This window comes from Ambystoma mexicanum, chromosome 12 (assembly GCF_040938575.1).
Source record: "Ambystoma mexicanum isolate Mex_15411 chromosome 12, UKY_AmexF1_1, whole genome shotgun sequence".
NCBI classification, from domain to species: Eukaryota; Metazoa; Chordata; class Amphibia; order Caudata; family Ambystomatidae; genus Ambystoma; species Ambystoma mexicanum.
Genome location: NC_090936.1, coordinates 1,114,278,082 through 1,114,294,365, shown reverse-complemented (window position 1 = coordinate 1,114,294,365; position 16,284 = coordinate 1,114,278,082). Strand labels below are relative to the sequence as shown.

General features: G+C 45.5%; 1 long non-coding RNA gene and 1 pseudogene across 1 annotated transcript in view; one reads left to right on the top strand and one right to left on the bottom strand.

The window, feature by feature from the left end:
- LOC138513104 (uncharacterized) overlaps positions 1–16,284 on the bottom strand; it is a 105,611-nt gene that overhangs the window by 33,088 nt on the left and 56,239 nt on the right. The window lies entirely within an intron of this gene.
- On the top strand, positions 13,638–14,605 carry LOC138513148 (porphobilinogen deaminase pseudogene; annotated as a pseudogene).

Sequence of the window (16,284 nt, the reverse complement as noted above, 5' to 3'; positions counted from 1 at the left end):
AATGCAGAAGACAAACAGTTTCAAAGAAGGAAAGGGGGTGCACTCTGGATACTGACAGGAGGGAAGTCGGTATAGAAAATAATCGCAATAGTTCAAGGATACTTGAACTCAACACAAAGGAAGCAATGGGTCATACAATGTCACTAGGGGCTTTCAGAGAAGGACCAGGGGGACATAACCACAATGTCGGTTTCAGTGCACTTTGCAGATTCTGCGACAGAGATCAAGACGGAAGACAGATGCGGGTATCAGGCACAGGCAGTTCGGTGAGCAAAGCTGAATTGATGGCTGCAGGCTGGCCTAGACAGTGGCTCAATGTCAGGAATCGCTGTCTCACGGCTGGTTGGCATTTCTGAAGCACTGGTCGAGGCGTCTCGGACGGCTTTAGCCACTGTGGCATAAAAAAAGTGAGTGGGGCAGCTTGATGGACTCGACTGGCTCAAAACTGTCCTTTACAGCAGATATCGGTAGATGCTTGTCGATGCTACCTTCTTCACTGGCTTTTTTTGTCCTTTAAAATGGTTGGCCCGAAGCGGAGGCGAGTGTTACAGGCAGCTGCCTTGTCCTTGGTTTCGTTCAGAGACTTTCTGGCACTTCCCACCCAGGAAACTTGCTGCAGAGTCTAGCAGGGCACATTGAACCTCATTAGGAGCCAGGCGTTAAGGGTTTAATGGCGCCGTAAAAGGTGTCGGCGCCGTTAAACCCTTAACGCCTTAATATGAGGTCCCTTTGCGGGACCCGACCTTAACGGCTGGTCTAGACCAGCCGTTAAAGTAGGGGCACGCAAAGGGACTCTCGGGGTAAGTACGGTACCGCAATTTGCGGTACCGTACTTACCGCCTTCCCCATTCCCATTATGCCCTATGGGGCAAAAATGGGAATGGGGAAGGGCCATGGTGGCATGGGGAATTACCACCCGCCAACCTTGGAATGGGGTGGTAATTCCCCATTCCGCCATGGCAGACTCCGGCATCGACTATGGTGCTAATAGCAATTTTCTGGAGGTTGATCTACTATCATTCAATTTCATTGAATTTTCAAAAAAGCTCAAGCGAGCGCACACCCACCGTACAGATGGTTGAATTCCTCCCCCCAACGGCAACATGTGAACCACCACCCTGCTGAGGGTGTGGTTCGTCATCAAGGTAAAAGTACTAGCTGGGGCCATCTGCATTTCCATGCTAGGAGCCTGGCTTGTGCTAGATGTCCAGATATAATCCCAGTAGGGCTATGACCCACAGCAAAAGCTTAGGGTTCTCCCCTTGCATGGCCAGTAACGATCGAAGAGGGTGGTGATCTGTCTGGATCATAATTGTGACCCAAAGATGTAGGGTTTCAGCTTCTTTATGGACCACGTGATTGCGTAAACCTCTTTGTCAATGATGGTCCAGTTCCTTTACCTTTTTGTCAATCACCTGCTGATGCAGGCGTCACATTGCTCTATCTCGGGAGGATCGCTCAGGGGCAACATGCTCACCTTTATAGCAAGACGACACGGAGAAACACAGGTTCAATCCCTGGGTCCGCGCTTAGAATCCTCTGGGTTAACCTATCATATCATACATATCCCTTGAGAGTTCAGCTGAGCTAACACTGCTCCAATCCCAAAATCAAAGTCGCCTGTCTTGATAATGAACTCCTGACCATAGTCGGTCACTTTCAGAACTGAGGCCCTGCACAATCCAACCTTTAAATCCTGAAAGGAGGGTTGACAGAAGGGGGTCCAAGTTACCTTCTTTGGAATTTACGTGGAAATTACATCATTGATGGGCTAAAAATGGTCCCATACCCCTTAATGAATGACCAGTAGTACCTGGTGAGACCTAGACCGGCTCTCACCTGCGTCAGTGTGGTGGGGATGTCTCAATCCTTCACAGCCTTGATCTTTGCTTTGAGAGGTTGTTTCTTTCCTCCACCGACCAGGTGGCCAAGCTAAGTCACTGTGTCCTGTGCTATCTGGCACTTCGTGGCCTTGATAGACAGACCTGTATTCTGCAGTACCTTTCAGGTGGGATAAGTGATCCTCCCAGGTGTGGCTGAACAAATCAATGTCATCTAAATTGGTAACACTGAAGTTTTCCAGCCCTGACAAAACCTGGTTATCGATCTACTGAAAAGTGGCAGGGGCATTCTTCAGTCCAAAGGGCATCACAGTGAAGTGATAGTGTCCTTCTGGGGCTGAGATTGCTGACCTCTCTGTCGCTACATCTGTCAAACTGACCTGCCAGAAATCTGCCAGGGGATCAAAGGTACTTATGTACTTGGCCACGTCGACCTTGTCAATGAGCTCATCTGCCCGAGGAATGGGGTGAACATCTGTCTTCGTGACAGAATTGAGCCCCCTGTAGTCCACACAAAAGCAAACTTCAGTTTTTTCACTAATGGTCTTTTTAGGGACCAGTACCACTGGGCTAGCCCAAGGGCTGTGGGATTTCTCTATCACTCCCAGGGACAGAATCTTGGAAACATCATCCTTGATGGTGTCCTTGACCTTATCAGATATCCAGTGAATCCTACTCTTCATGACTTACTGTCTCCAGTGTCCACATCATGATGCACCAATCTGCATGGCCTAGACTCTGTGAAAACAGCCTGGCAAACTGTCCCAGTAAGCAGCAACAATCTGTCAATTGCAGTTCTGATGGGTCGATTGCAAGGTTGACACCTTCAACTGACCATTCTGTGGCTTCAGTGTGCAGGAGGTCTAGGAGGGGGTCAGTCTCCTTCTCAGTATCTCCACCAGTCACTAGTACCATGACCAAGTCATCCCGGCTATAATGGAGTTTTAGCCAGTTGACGTGAAAGACCCTGCACATCTGTTTAGATAATTTCACACCAATGAGATAATTCACCTCAAAAAACTTTTCCAGCACACAGTAAGGCCCAGCCCACTTGTCCTGAAGGGCACTGGGTTTGACAGGCTCCATAATACACACCCACTGGCATGGAGAATAGACTGTCTCTGTGGCCTTCCGGTCACGCGAGTGTTTCATCAGTTCCTGACTGGCCTTTAGGATTTCTGTCGAATGTTGCATGTACTCTGCCATTCTAAACCAAAGGCCAGCTACATAGTCCACCACATCTCGCATAGGGGATGAGGGGATTCCCTCCCATCCCTCTTTCACTAGACTCAGGAGACCTCATACAGCATGTCCAAACAGAAGCTCAAAGGGCCTAAACCCTATTCCGTTCTATGGCACCTCCCTGTAGGTGAACAGAAGGCATCGCAGGAGAATATCCCACCTTCTCCTCAGGTGCTCTTCCAAGCCACCTATCATGCCTTTCAGGAACTTGTTGAACCGCTCAACAAGCCCATTTGTTTGTGGATGGAAGGATGTAGAGGACCAGTAGTTGACTCCACACTCTTCCCACTTAGTCTTCATTATGCTGATTTGAAGTTTGATCCCCTGTCAGAAATGACTTCCTTGGGGAATCCAACATGGGAGAATACCCCAATCAGAGGCTTTGCAACCACGACGGCTTTGATGATCCTCAGCGGGACAGCTTCAGGGTACCTTATGGCGTGGTCTATCATCAACAAGATGTATCTGTTCCCTGAGCTGGTTTGAGAGTACAAAGGACGCACAATATCCATGCATATTCTCTCAAAAGGCCGCCCAACCATGGCTAGTGGAATTAAGGGGGCCTTTGTGGCACCACCTGACATGTAGAAGCTTGAAAAGTCAGGCATAACCAGACAAATTCCTTTACTTTTACGCCAAACTGCACCTGTAAATGTGTGCAGACAACCGGTCCGATGTCTTAATCACTCCCAAATGACCCGCTAAAGGAATTTGGTGAGCCAAATTCAAGAAGAACTCTCTGTGGCATTGGGTAATCAACAACCTTCTGGTGCCCTCACCCTCATTGTCTTTTGGCTGACTGTAAAGGGAGTCCAGCCTCCCAGTGCACTTTGAACAGTCCATGGGCCTCCTCTGCCTTCTGGCCCTCTGCCTTCTTGGCCTCAAGCCCAGGGACCGTATCTCTCCAGGACTGAAATCTCTTCACTGGCTCCCAGTGGCTGCGAGGATTAAGTTCAAAACCCTCTGCATTGTCCACAAGGCCTTCTGGGGCCTGGGACCTAAATACCTCCAACTCTCTCTTCCTAAATATCTTCCTTCACGAGCCCTTCGCTCATCCGTCTCCAACTCCCTCATGGTCAGCCGCTTCTCGAAGCAACGAGCTGGGGGTAGATCTCTCTCCGCAGCTGGGGCCTCCCTCTGGAACAGCCTTCCTGCCTCCCTGAAACTTGAGGAGAACCATCTCCGGTTCCGGAAGCACCTCAAAACCTTCCTCTTCGCTTCTGCCTTCTCTCTCCCTCTCCCCTGCTAATCCTGCTTAACTCCCCACTGAATTCAGCACTAAACCTGCATCTGGGCCACTCTCAGCAACCTCGGTCCAGGGCCCAGCCACTCTCCACTTGCACTGCCTCCCCGGCTCCCCCTGCACTGTGGGACTGTCACTGTATCCCTACAGCCCCTTTCCCAGCACTTGCTCTGCACTTACCTCGCACTTGCCACCAGCTGGCCCTTTCTATTTATTATTTATTATTATTTTCTACGCTACTTACCTTGTACTGCACTTCCCCCCCCACCTCCTCCCCCCTGCACTTCCTCCTTTTCCCCTTACCTCTGCACTTGCGCGATCTGAATGACACCTGGCCTAGTAGGATCGTTTGTCTGTTTTCCCCTTGTTTCCCTCCCTCCGTGCCTCGTCGCGCCTTGAAACACTTGTGTATAGGCTCGTTACAAATACCATATCATATCATATCATATCATATCATTCTGCCAAAGACCCGTCAGAGTGGGACACCCTTTCTGGGTTTTGAAGAAGTCAGTCTTATCTGGAACCCCAACTGATGCAAACTCATTCAGGTTGAGCAGACCCATCGGATCTGTGCTCACCTTGTCCTCCACCTCAGGTTCCTGGACTGCACCAAGCAACTCTGAAGTCACTGAGTCCCCTGCTACCAGAGTAGGGTTCTCAGTGGCTACCGGCCCCTCTCCCGCAGGAGTAGATGACTCAGCAGTCTGCGGAACTGGACCAGGGGCTACCGGCCACACCGGTCGATCCAACAAGTCCTCCAGAAGCACTCCAGGCCCTAATGCTCTCTCTTTGGCCCTGTATCGGGTAGCTGCTGCTAATATCTCGGGATCAGGAAGATCATTACCCAACAGACATGGGATAGGGATGGAGTCTTTCACTGCTACACGACGCTGGGTCATTTCACCTCGCCAGCTGAACTCTACTATCACCAAGGGGAACTTACTCTTTCCGTCAAACCCACTGGTACTACAATCAGGCCCATCGATACACCAGTCTGGCTGTACCCACTGCAGTTCAGTGAGGCTAGCCACGGTGTCTCAGAATGCATGAGTCTTGTGTCCATTGATATACACATGTTCTAGATAGAGTTGAGTATTATTGGGAACTAGGTCTCTTCTGGAGACCCGGTACCGTTCCCACTCAGTGTAACTAATCCACATTCGGACACTCCTTGGCCTAGTGGGAAGTCCTCATCTAGGAGGCCTACACTAATGATGGCCTCCTCCATGAGTTCACATTCACTATGGCTTGCTTGGGTAAGCCCTTGCAAGCAGGATCCCCTTTCCTATTTTCCTATGGCACTGCTCCTTACACACCTTTGGGTGGTGAGAACGTAGGTGTCCTTGTGTTAGGGGTGCCTGCGCTCTTCTTTATGGTGTGTACGGCTGAACTAATGTTTTGGGATTTCCCTTCAATCTTTTTCGGTCCTGACTTCAAAGAGGAAAGGGTTAGACCTTTGTCCTTCCCATCCTTATTGACTTTTTTGTCCGAAGATTTCTCTTCTGGTTTACGTGTGTTCACCTGAGCCTTTTTCTGGACTTGAGTACTTAAAAACCAGTCAGCAGCCTTTGCAAGCTCCCTTGGGTCTGTAATAGTTTTGTCCACAAGATGCTGGTGTAGCTCAACCTCACAATCCTTCCATACATGCTGACCCGCAATTAAATTGTACATCCCTTTAAATGAGTCTACTTTGTTACCAGACACCCACCCACTCAGATATTACAATGACAAGTGTGTGAACTCTTCAAATGTCTGCCCACTTTTCTTTCCAAGCTCTCAGAAACTCTTGAGATCTGGTCCACAACTTCCTGTGGATTGCCGCCTTCATGCTCTCATAAACAGGCCTTTCCAATGGAGTTAAGAATTGCATCAGTCCCTGGTGTCGGTAAGCGACTATTCAGGGCTGCACCGCACAGTACCTCATCCACCTCCTGTAGCTGAAAAGCAAGCTCGAGCACTTAAAACTAGTCAGAAATATCCTTCCCCACTTCGTAAGCCCTGTCTCGGAGTGTAGCTCAGCGGCAACGTGCTCGCCTTGGAAGCAAGACGACATGGAGCAACACAGGTTCGAATCCCAGGTCCGTGCTTAGAAACCTCTGGGTATTAAGTGCGTTATAAATAACCTATCATATCATATCATATCACTAAGTCTTTGATGCTGAGCTGCTGGGGCTTATTCAGGTATCCCTGGTTTGAGCCACTACCGCTGCTTTCGCTAGAGGTGGATCGGTTGGCCTTCTTTTCCTCTTCGAGCACCAGCTTGCGCAGCTCTATGATGACCTTGTCCCGCTGTTTCTGCTCCTTTTGAACCAGTCTCCTCTCCTCTAGCAGGAGCTTTCTAGCCCCTACCTCGATAACAGCCGGAACAATTACAGGGCCACTTAGAGATCTTGCCAAGGTCTTGGATCTGTAGGAAGCTGCACTATCCCCTGTAATCACTGACACTCTAGAGTGTTGAGAAACCATGCTTGCCCCCCCACCCGGCAGGATGGATGGAGAGAAACACAGCTCATGCCGTCTTCTTCGTCACCTTCCGGAAGGTCTTCTTCATTCGGGTACACAGGGTCTTCTCGCCAACCGCCTTCACTTCTACCCAAGCTTGGAGGCTGGCCACCAACACAGGTTTATTAACCTGAAGGCTGTGGGGGAAGTCCCCTTTCTTGAAATAGGACACCCAGGACATCCTTGTTTCTGTGTTTCTCGATTTTCAGGATATCTCTTCAGTGGGCTCATATGACTGTGGACGCACAGATATACATTCAACCACCATACCCACAGACCCTCAGATGGCTCCAGTATTTGTGAAACTGAAGAGAGAGTCCTTGGAATGCCCCTCTTGACCCCCATAAGCATGACAGCCCGAAGAGCCAGAGATGCAAGATGCAAGTCATTGTTTGGACAGCCCCCAGGTGGGCCAGTGACAAATACATATGCAAACAGATATTCTCTCAGACAACCATTCAAACCCTATCCTGCTAACATCATCAAGGATACAGGTGCCCCAACACTAATCATGGACCCAACCGTCCGATGGACATGATCGACTAATGACAAATATCCTGCAGTGCTGACGTCATTAGAGACACCACGGCATAGTAATGTTAGTCATGAAGCACACTTGCATCCACGCACAAATTTGCATGGACACACACGTGCACACACAAAGAAAATGCTTAACAGGTTCTGTAGATAGAGGATAGAAACATATACATACTGTTGAAAACTTTTATTATTTCCCTCATTAGCCAAATGCTGAAACACAGAACATAAGCCAAACAAGACATGCAGAGCAAGCTTGCAGCAGCTTATTGCAGCTAACCGTATGGAACTACGGGATTGTATAAGGAACCTGGAAGAACCAACATACTACTAACCTATAAGAAGAATATCGCAATATAGGCATATAGCAATTATAGCAAAACCAAAGTAGAGTTACATGAAGCCTCAGGCCTCAGAACGAAAAGCAAAGCGAAGCAGAATCAGGCTCCATGAAGCACCAAGCCATGGCACACAGCCAAGGCCAGCGGCGAACAGCACATTCCTAAGCTCAGAGACAAGGTGCCATCTGCAGAAAAACAGAATACATCCTCACTAATTACAGAGCAGAAACCTCAATGTTGCAGTCTTCACCCACGTGGTACAGCCAAGCCGAACAATGGCTATTTACTCATGGTGACAAGAGGAGCAGTTCCAAGCGAAGCAGACACGAAATGATACATACAGAGCTTTGCAATGTTGCAACCCTGAAGGCACTTTCAAAGGCAAAGTGGTAATAATGACTGCAACACTGGGAACACATCGTCTTTCTCATCACCTTGAGAAGGTGCACGGAGCGCTGAGAACTGAGCTGGGTCCCAGGCCTTGGCAGATCAGCTCCAGCCAATCAGGGAGCACAAATCCAGGGTTGGATAGAGGGCAAGGGCCAATGGTAATCCTGCAACCCTGCAACAATGTGATAGATATTTCCTGGGGCAGGTTCAGGCCAAATGACATGCAAGGGCCACTGGAATAACATCTAAATGTGCCAGCCATAGATGACATCACCCCAATCACCCAATCAGGATGGCTCTCAGGTTTTTCAGGAAGAGCCCTGATTTGTGATGTCAGAGTGGCACAAAAACTCCTGACACGGTCTCAGGAGCTGTGACTTCTGGAAACGTCTTTCCTGTATGATCCCTGTCTGTTATGGAAAATAAAGGACAGTTCTAACTTGCCCTTAGCTGAGTCCTTCGTTTGTGTGCTGGGGGAGGGTTTGTTGGGCCCTGGGTGTTTGAACAGTGAGCATGTAGAGTGAACCTCGGTCCTCTCTGGCATACCTATACAAAACAATACTGGTCACCTCTCATTTCCATGGGATCACTCACAGAGATGATTAAAAACCTAGAATCCCGTTGGATAACGTCCGATCTACAGTACCTTTAACAACCCGGTACTGGGGATACTCAAACCCAATGGCCAAATGGAGACTATGTACAGGCCTGAGGGAGTTGAACAAATGGGTCCACATGTCAAGATGGCTACTTGATTTGGGTGAAATGGGAAACCTGGCCTATGTGGATGACGTTCTGATCAAGAGCTCAACCGTGGAAGAACATATAGCAGGAATACGCTATGTTCTGACCCAGTTTCAGAAATCTGAGCAAAACAGCCCTTTCACAAGGCACAGTGGTGTAAGACCCATGTGAATGAGATCACCCCTGGGGTTTTCAGTCCCCAGGCAAAAAAGGTGGAAGCCTTATTGAAATTGAAAGACCCTACCACTCTGCGAATATAAAGAAGACTTCTGGGACTCACTAATTATAGTAGAAACTTCATTGAAGTCTAGGCAAAGGTCACTCGACTGTTGGTCCATTTATTAAAGGCCAGAGTCAAGTGGGAGTAGGGTCCGGAACACTCTGAGGCAGTAAAACAACAAAAAAGATGCCTTTCCCAGGCTCCTTGTTTGGCTTACACCATAAAGAACAAGGGGTTCTTATTGGAAACAGTTTTTTTATACCTGCCTAACGGCAATATTGTATCAGAAGCATGACAAGGTCAGCAAAGTAATCTCGAACGCAAGCAAAACTCTGTCCTCTTCAGAGGATAAATTCAACGATTGCGAAAAGGCACTCCTGGCAACGGTGTGGGCATTGAAAAATTACGGCCCATTTATCCAGAGGGAGCACTTCATTGTGGATACTCCTCACCAACCGTTGCAATACTTAAAAAGTGACCGAATCCGAACAGAGAGTGTAAGTAATTCCAAAATCATTTCCTGTATTCTGTCGATGCAAGGTTTTCCTGTGGAGGTCAGATATGGCAAAAAAAAGTAGACAAAATACCTTCAGCACGCTTTTGCTTATGCTCAGCACAATTTAGAAACGTCGGCAGAAGGAATGAGAACCTACTACGACTTAAAGACTACAAAGTAGGTGACAGGGTTTACCTGTAAAGTTTTCAAAGGAACCAGACCAAGGAGCAGAAGTTCTTTCCCTCTTGGCACGTGCCTTTGAAATCATCGATAAAATGTACTGGTTGCCTATAAGATCTGCATCCCTAAAGGAGAACATACAGAAGAGAAATGGGTCCATATAAATCAGTTGAAGAGCTGTCACCCTAGACAGGCTTTATGACCAATTGAGAAGCCCAGTGATGGTAGAGCCCAGGAACCATCTGAAGAATGAAAGGAAAGAATGGAAAATCGGATGGAGAATATTACAGATACAGGGAGTAAAATAATTCATACTCATAAAGAATGTATCAAAATCAGAATGAGAACATTTATGTTGTAGAAATAGTCATGGGACTGAAAACTAATGTCAATGTGTGATGTTCTTTTGTTTACAAACTGTATGCCAATTACCGGGGCAAGAAGTACTGTGTAATATACTTAACCTCTCTTTTACTCCTTTTTGCAGACTCAATAACTCCTTACCTTCACAGCCTGGGGTAGCAGGTTCCAAAAAAGAAGGGGTTCCAGGACCAAAACCCCAAAATCTGAAGAGAGGGGAGTGCAGACCAGATCACCCACTCCCTCGAGATGGGAAAAAGAGCAGACATTCTCCAACAAGGAAAAACATAAATAACAAGCAAAAAGAAAACAGAAGCCCCACTCTCCCTTGCTCTTTCCTAAAGAGCCAGGAGGGGGAAATGTGGCGTGTAAATTCAGCCCCAAGTGACAGAGACTGAGAGGCCATGCAAGGTCCTATTGGGAGAATGAAGCTGGCTGATGCTGAACCCCATTTGAATATGCAGACCAGTTCAAACATAGATTTTCGACATAAGGCCCAGTGAAGGAACAAATATAGGCCTATTTCAACTTTGCCAAAATGGACAGGCGCTTAAGTGAAGAAAATTGTGCCTGAGAACTGAACACTGCTGGATGTGCCCAATACATTTCAAAAGACAGTTGTGGCTGAAAATGCTGTTTTCATAAAATCTGAAAAGCTAATATTTCATTTAAGGAGACAGATAGCAGCATGTCACATTGACTTCAATTCAGCACAAGACTGTGATCCAGAAATCTAAAGTGAAGCCAAGTGCTTTGCATTTGACACAAATAAAAATTGTACTTTTAAACATTCAAAATAACATGATTTAAAATGAGAGGCCTACTTGTTGTAGAAGTGCACACTAGTTTCCTATGTTAACTGTGGCTTCTGTGTGAATAATACGAAATGTGAGACTCATATATATTTAATTATTGTATTAAAGAAAGATTTCATTGCTGGACAGTAGGCCCAGATGCAATACAAAATGTTACACATTGTGTTGATTTAAAATGCTATCCTCTCCGAATTATGGATGCAGCTTGTTTTCCCCACTGAACTGAAAGTTCTGTGCCTCTGAAACTTTGCCCTCAAGACCTTTGAGTGGGAAAACAGGTCTGTTCATGTTAAATGCTAAGAAATACAGCATTTGTGATCCAATCCATGGTGTGGTTAGATAAGGAAAATCAAGGCCTGACCTCTCCCCCCATAAATTGTGCATTAGCTTCAAACAGAGACGTTTTACACACTTAATGGCAGGGCTGGAATAACATGGAGCCAGGCAGATGTCCGTGTCTTGTGACTTGGGAGAAATGGAAACTCATTGAGGGTTGAGCTAGATGTGGAACTCAGGGGCCCATATTATGCATTGCCATTTGATTAACATTGGACTCCTTTTCCTTGATAAAAAGAGATTTGTGGATGCCAGTGAGCTCATCTAGGACTCATATTAAAGATCACAAAATGACCATCAGTTCTATGTAAATATTAACCATATGTGATGGCTAGAATTTGAGTTATGAAGAAAACCATGATCCTGGCCTTCTCATAATTCAGAGGAACTCGAAAGTTGGTGAACTGATGGAATGCTAAATTAATGTTTGGATTGTGAAGTGTCATATTTGTAATTATTTCTTCTCAGGAACAAACCATGAAAAATAATAGCTTCTCCCTGGAAGGTCGTTACGAAAAAAATTAGTATTGCCCAATTCACCATAAAATGTAGAATTCAGAAATATATAGGTTTATGCAGTTATCTGACAGGAGAAGATTGTTGCCATGATGTGACGTTTGGGGGAAAATTAAACATGTAAAAGAAAAAGTGTCATTATAAATGATGCATTTCTCTCCTGCCTTCATCATCCATAATCCATACCTCCTAAACTCCTGGCCCTATCGGTTGGCAGTGGGCGGACTGGTGGGAGGGGGAGAGACATGTCCAATCCATAGCGCGGGAATATTCATAATATGTAAGTGTCTTCAGCACTATATAATATCAGTTTTCAATGTAAAGGGACAGAAGGGAAAAAGAGGAGAGAAGACTGACAACAACAGAGAGTTGACAAAATGAAGGCAAAGACCCAGGAGAGCAGATAAACAGGAGACCCTGAGACACTTGCTGGGGACTTTTGCTAGGAAACCTGGGAGCCCTATCTGAGAGAGGCCTATAATCTGGCTGGAGGGACCTTGCTGTGAGTAGAGGCCTGAAGTGTGAGCTACCTACCAAAAGAGGGTCCTAAAATCTGGCTGGCCTCCTAAGCTAAGAACAGAGATCTTCCATGTGAGTAGATAGTGTTCAACACAATTGATGGCTTTGGAATATATATGCCTTAATGCCTTAATCCCTTTCCCTTACAGGGTGGGGGGTGGGAGGGAGGAACTGTGTAGACCCTGCCCATATTTGACTAAAAATAAAACTTAATTAATTCCCTTAGAGAAAAACACCATATACATTTTAATCGTAAGTGTGAAGGGAAGATGCATGTTTTAACCCATTCTTTTTCATTTCTGGGTGCTCTTCCATTAGTGGGAAGGGGGTAAAAGTGTTATACCCTTATCTCATTTAACTAAAAATATAATTTAATTAATTTCCATAGGGTCAGCTATCACAGGGTGATATTTTTGTCAAAAGTTGAAATTGCCAAAGATTATTTCAGTGCACAGTAAATGATTCTAGTCTTTAATGTAATTGGGTAACCCTGTAGTTCATTTGAATGTGCTAGTGTCCCCAAAATGAAAATCCCAACACCCTACTTTCCCTATGAAAATGAATTGTCCCCAAACAAATTTTCCCAATTAATTCTAAATTTCCAAACTCTGCATTTCATTTGAATGTGTGTTCCCCAAACAATTTTCCCATTGAGTTAATTTCCCAGAGCTTGCATTTCAAATAAAAAGCCCAAACAAAATTCCCATTATATTCCCACTCGCTGTACCTTGCCTACAATCCAAAGGGTTCATATATAACTTGATGCCTGGGGGTGGGAGGTTGCTGGGAGAGAAGAGCATGGTGATAACCCAAGCAATCACTGTGTATTTTTAAAATATCCTATCTGTTCATGTGCAAATAAACCATATGTGTGTTTTGATTTCACATCTTCAAATTCAACCTGTGTTTGTTGTGATAACTGAAAGTCTATTAAGAAATGCATGTCAGTCAATTAATGCAAGTAATTTGCAATTGTGATTATTATGTCATGCCACAGGGTTGGGGGCTGGTGATATTGTGAGTTGTTTATTAGTCATTATGGAAATGTAATTAAAGATACACTATTATTTCTATGCACTGGCATGGTTTCTAGCTTATTGGTTATTCAGATAGTATCTGCAGAATGGTGTTATACAGGTTGGAGGACTAACCAAATTTGAATCTGCTAAGCGCTTTGTTGTGCGACATCTTCCTTGGGGAGTGGGGGGGAACTCCCTGAGTTGAGAGTGACCATCGAATAAACCGTGTCAAGATGATCTGCCCCTCTTCTGACTGCTGTTGTCTTTGCAGGATGTGGCTGTGGACCATGACCGCGTCATCCGCGTCGGCACCAGGAAGAGCCAGCTCGCTCGGATCCAGACAGATAGTGTGGGAGAAATGCTTACTGAGCGGTTCCCTGGAGCACAGTTTGAGATTGTTGCCATGTCAACCACTGGAGACAAAATTCTGGATACAGCCATCTCCAAGATTGGCGAGAAGAGCCTCTTTACGAAGGAGCTGGAGACTACACTGGAGAGAAATTAGGTTGACTTGGTTGTCCACTCCTTGAAGGACCTGCCAACGATGCTACCTCTTGGATTCACCATCATGGCCATCTGCAAACGGGAAAGGCCACATGATGCTGTTGTGTTTCACCCGACCAATGCTGGCAAGACATTGAGTTCCCTTGCTGAAGAGTGTAATCTGAACCAGCTCTGTGAGCCGGGCTGCTCAGCTCAAGAAAAGGTTTGCCCACTTGGATTTCAGGGACATTAGAGGGAATTTAAATACTCGTCTGAGGAAGTTGGACGAAAATAATGAGTTTAGCACCATTATCTTGGCAGCTGCTGGACTACGGCAGATGGGATGGGAAAGTCACATCGGCCAGGTTCTGAACCCAGAAGAATGCATGTATGCTGTTGGACAAGGGGCATTGACAGTGGATATGCTAAGCATGGTGTCTGCCCTACACCATCCAGAGACAGTCCTGTGGTGCATTGCTGAGCAAGCATTCATGAAAGAGCTGGAGGGTGGCTGCAGCGTACCCGTGGCAGTGAATTCTACAGTGAAAGACTTCCAGCTATATTTGACTGGAGCTGTGTACAGCCTGGGTGGTTCAGAGAGCCTGAAGGCGATCATGCAAACAGGGGTGGACCTCAAGCCACAACAGGACGAAGATGGCCCAGAAGATGACATCCAGCATGTTGGCATAACAGTCAAGAACATTCCTCATGCCGCACTTGCAGCAGCTGAAGCTCTAGGCATGAACATGGCTAACCTGCTCTTAAGCAAAGGGGCTAAGCAGATCCTGATGGTAGCCAGTCAACTTAATGACGCCTGGTAACATGCTGCCTGCTCTACCCCCAAAACATGGAGCCAGGTCCCCACCAACCCCCTACAAATTGTCAGTTGGCAGACTTCAGGGAAGTGTTGTTGAAACAAACGCTGCTGCATCAAGGCTCTCACAAGTCTGCACCAAGGGGAGGCAAGAGGATGCCAGTGTTTGAGGGAGCGGGCGAGGGGGATTTGGGGCGGGGTTGCAAATAACCAGATTTATTTAACATGGAAACTATATATTTTGCAAAGACGTTTATTTGTAGGTCTATGTAATTCTAACGGTCAAATTATTGAAGGTTAGTTTTGAAAATGCAAAATGTCCTTTTGTGCCTATCCAATGCGAACATAGTGGACAGCGCAGAATAGCATTCTTTCTCGCAGAAGGGGCTTGGTGATTGCGGTTGTGCCTTTCATTACGTCCACCTCACCTATGTATTAATATAAATTTAATTGACCTTTTGAAGGAATATTTTACATTGCCAAAAAAAAAGATGATCTGACAATCATTTTAAGAGTTATATGAATATTATTTATTTAAAAAAAGAATAATACATATTGTATATGAAATCCCATTACCGTACTTTACAAGGAGTCACAGAGGAGCCAAGGTGACTTGCAATACGTGTTTATGTATAACAGGGGATCGTTTATTCCTTATAATATATGGTCACACACTGCTACTCTCTTTAAAACCGTATGTCTTTCATAATATAATGCAAGAGATCTTCCATTTGCTGATGGATACAAATAATGTAGAATCTGGACCTAAAAAACAAAAATTCAGCTCCTAATGTGTTGCAGCCAAATAGTTCAAGTGGTTTAATGAAATGTATTGAAAACACGTTTTCCTTTTGTGCTTGCAGATTCGTGCTCACATATGTTAAACTCCAGCAGTGCACAAATTAAACATTCTACCCACAAACAGTTCCTTGTCAATTAATGGCTGTAAAGTGGCACAGAACATTATTCTGCAAGCAAGGTGTTTGAAAAGGTCTTCGCAGCTTCCATTAAGTGGTGCTGTGAGGGCTGGGATTCTCTCTGCTGGATCAGGCAGCAGGCATTGTGACATCACAACTGAAGCGTAGTAACTGATTACAGAGCGGTTGGGATGTCATTTTCTTATTACAGGTTAGTTATGATGTCACAAATAGCCTGCAATAAGAAAATAATTACTGTCAATTTCTTGCAGGCTGCCTTGTGTTATAAATCAATAATTCTCTACATATGAACATTTTTATAAAATAGAAGCATTTTTAGAAAATGCATTAAAAATGATGTGTTGTATAAGGTGAGTGAACGTTCATAAAATGTTTACACAGCATTTTAGTGTTTCTCAGTCATCACTATCTATAACGTTCAAAACAGCCAATTAGAGTTGAGTCAAAAAAAACACTGCGATCAATTTCAATCCTGGTTTGGCACAATCGGCATAAACGTTCAGACTTTGCTGCTAGCGTCTCCTCTGATGCCAGTACAGGCACTTGCCCAAATCTAAATGCCGTAAATAGTTGTCAAACTCTACGGTTGATTAATTTCATGCCCTCTCTACCACCAATTTAGGAAGTTCACCAAATCTAAATGCCATTAGTAGTTGCCACACTCTACGGGTGGTAAACTTCATTCCCTCTCTGCCACCAAAATTGATAGCTCATCAATTCCAAATTCAATTAATTGCTGTACGCTATC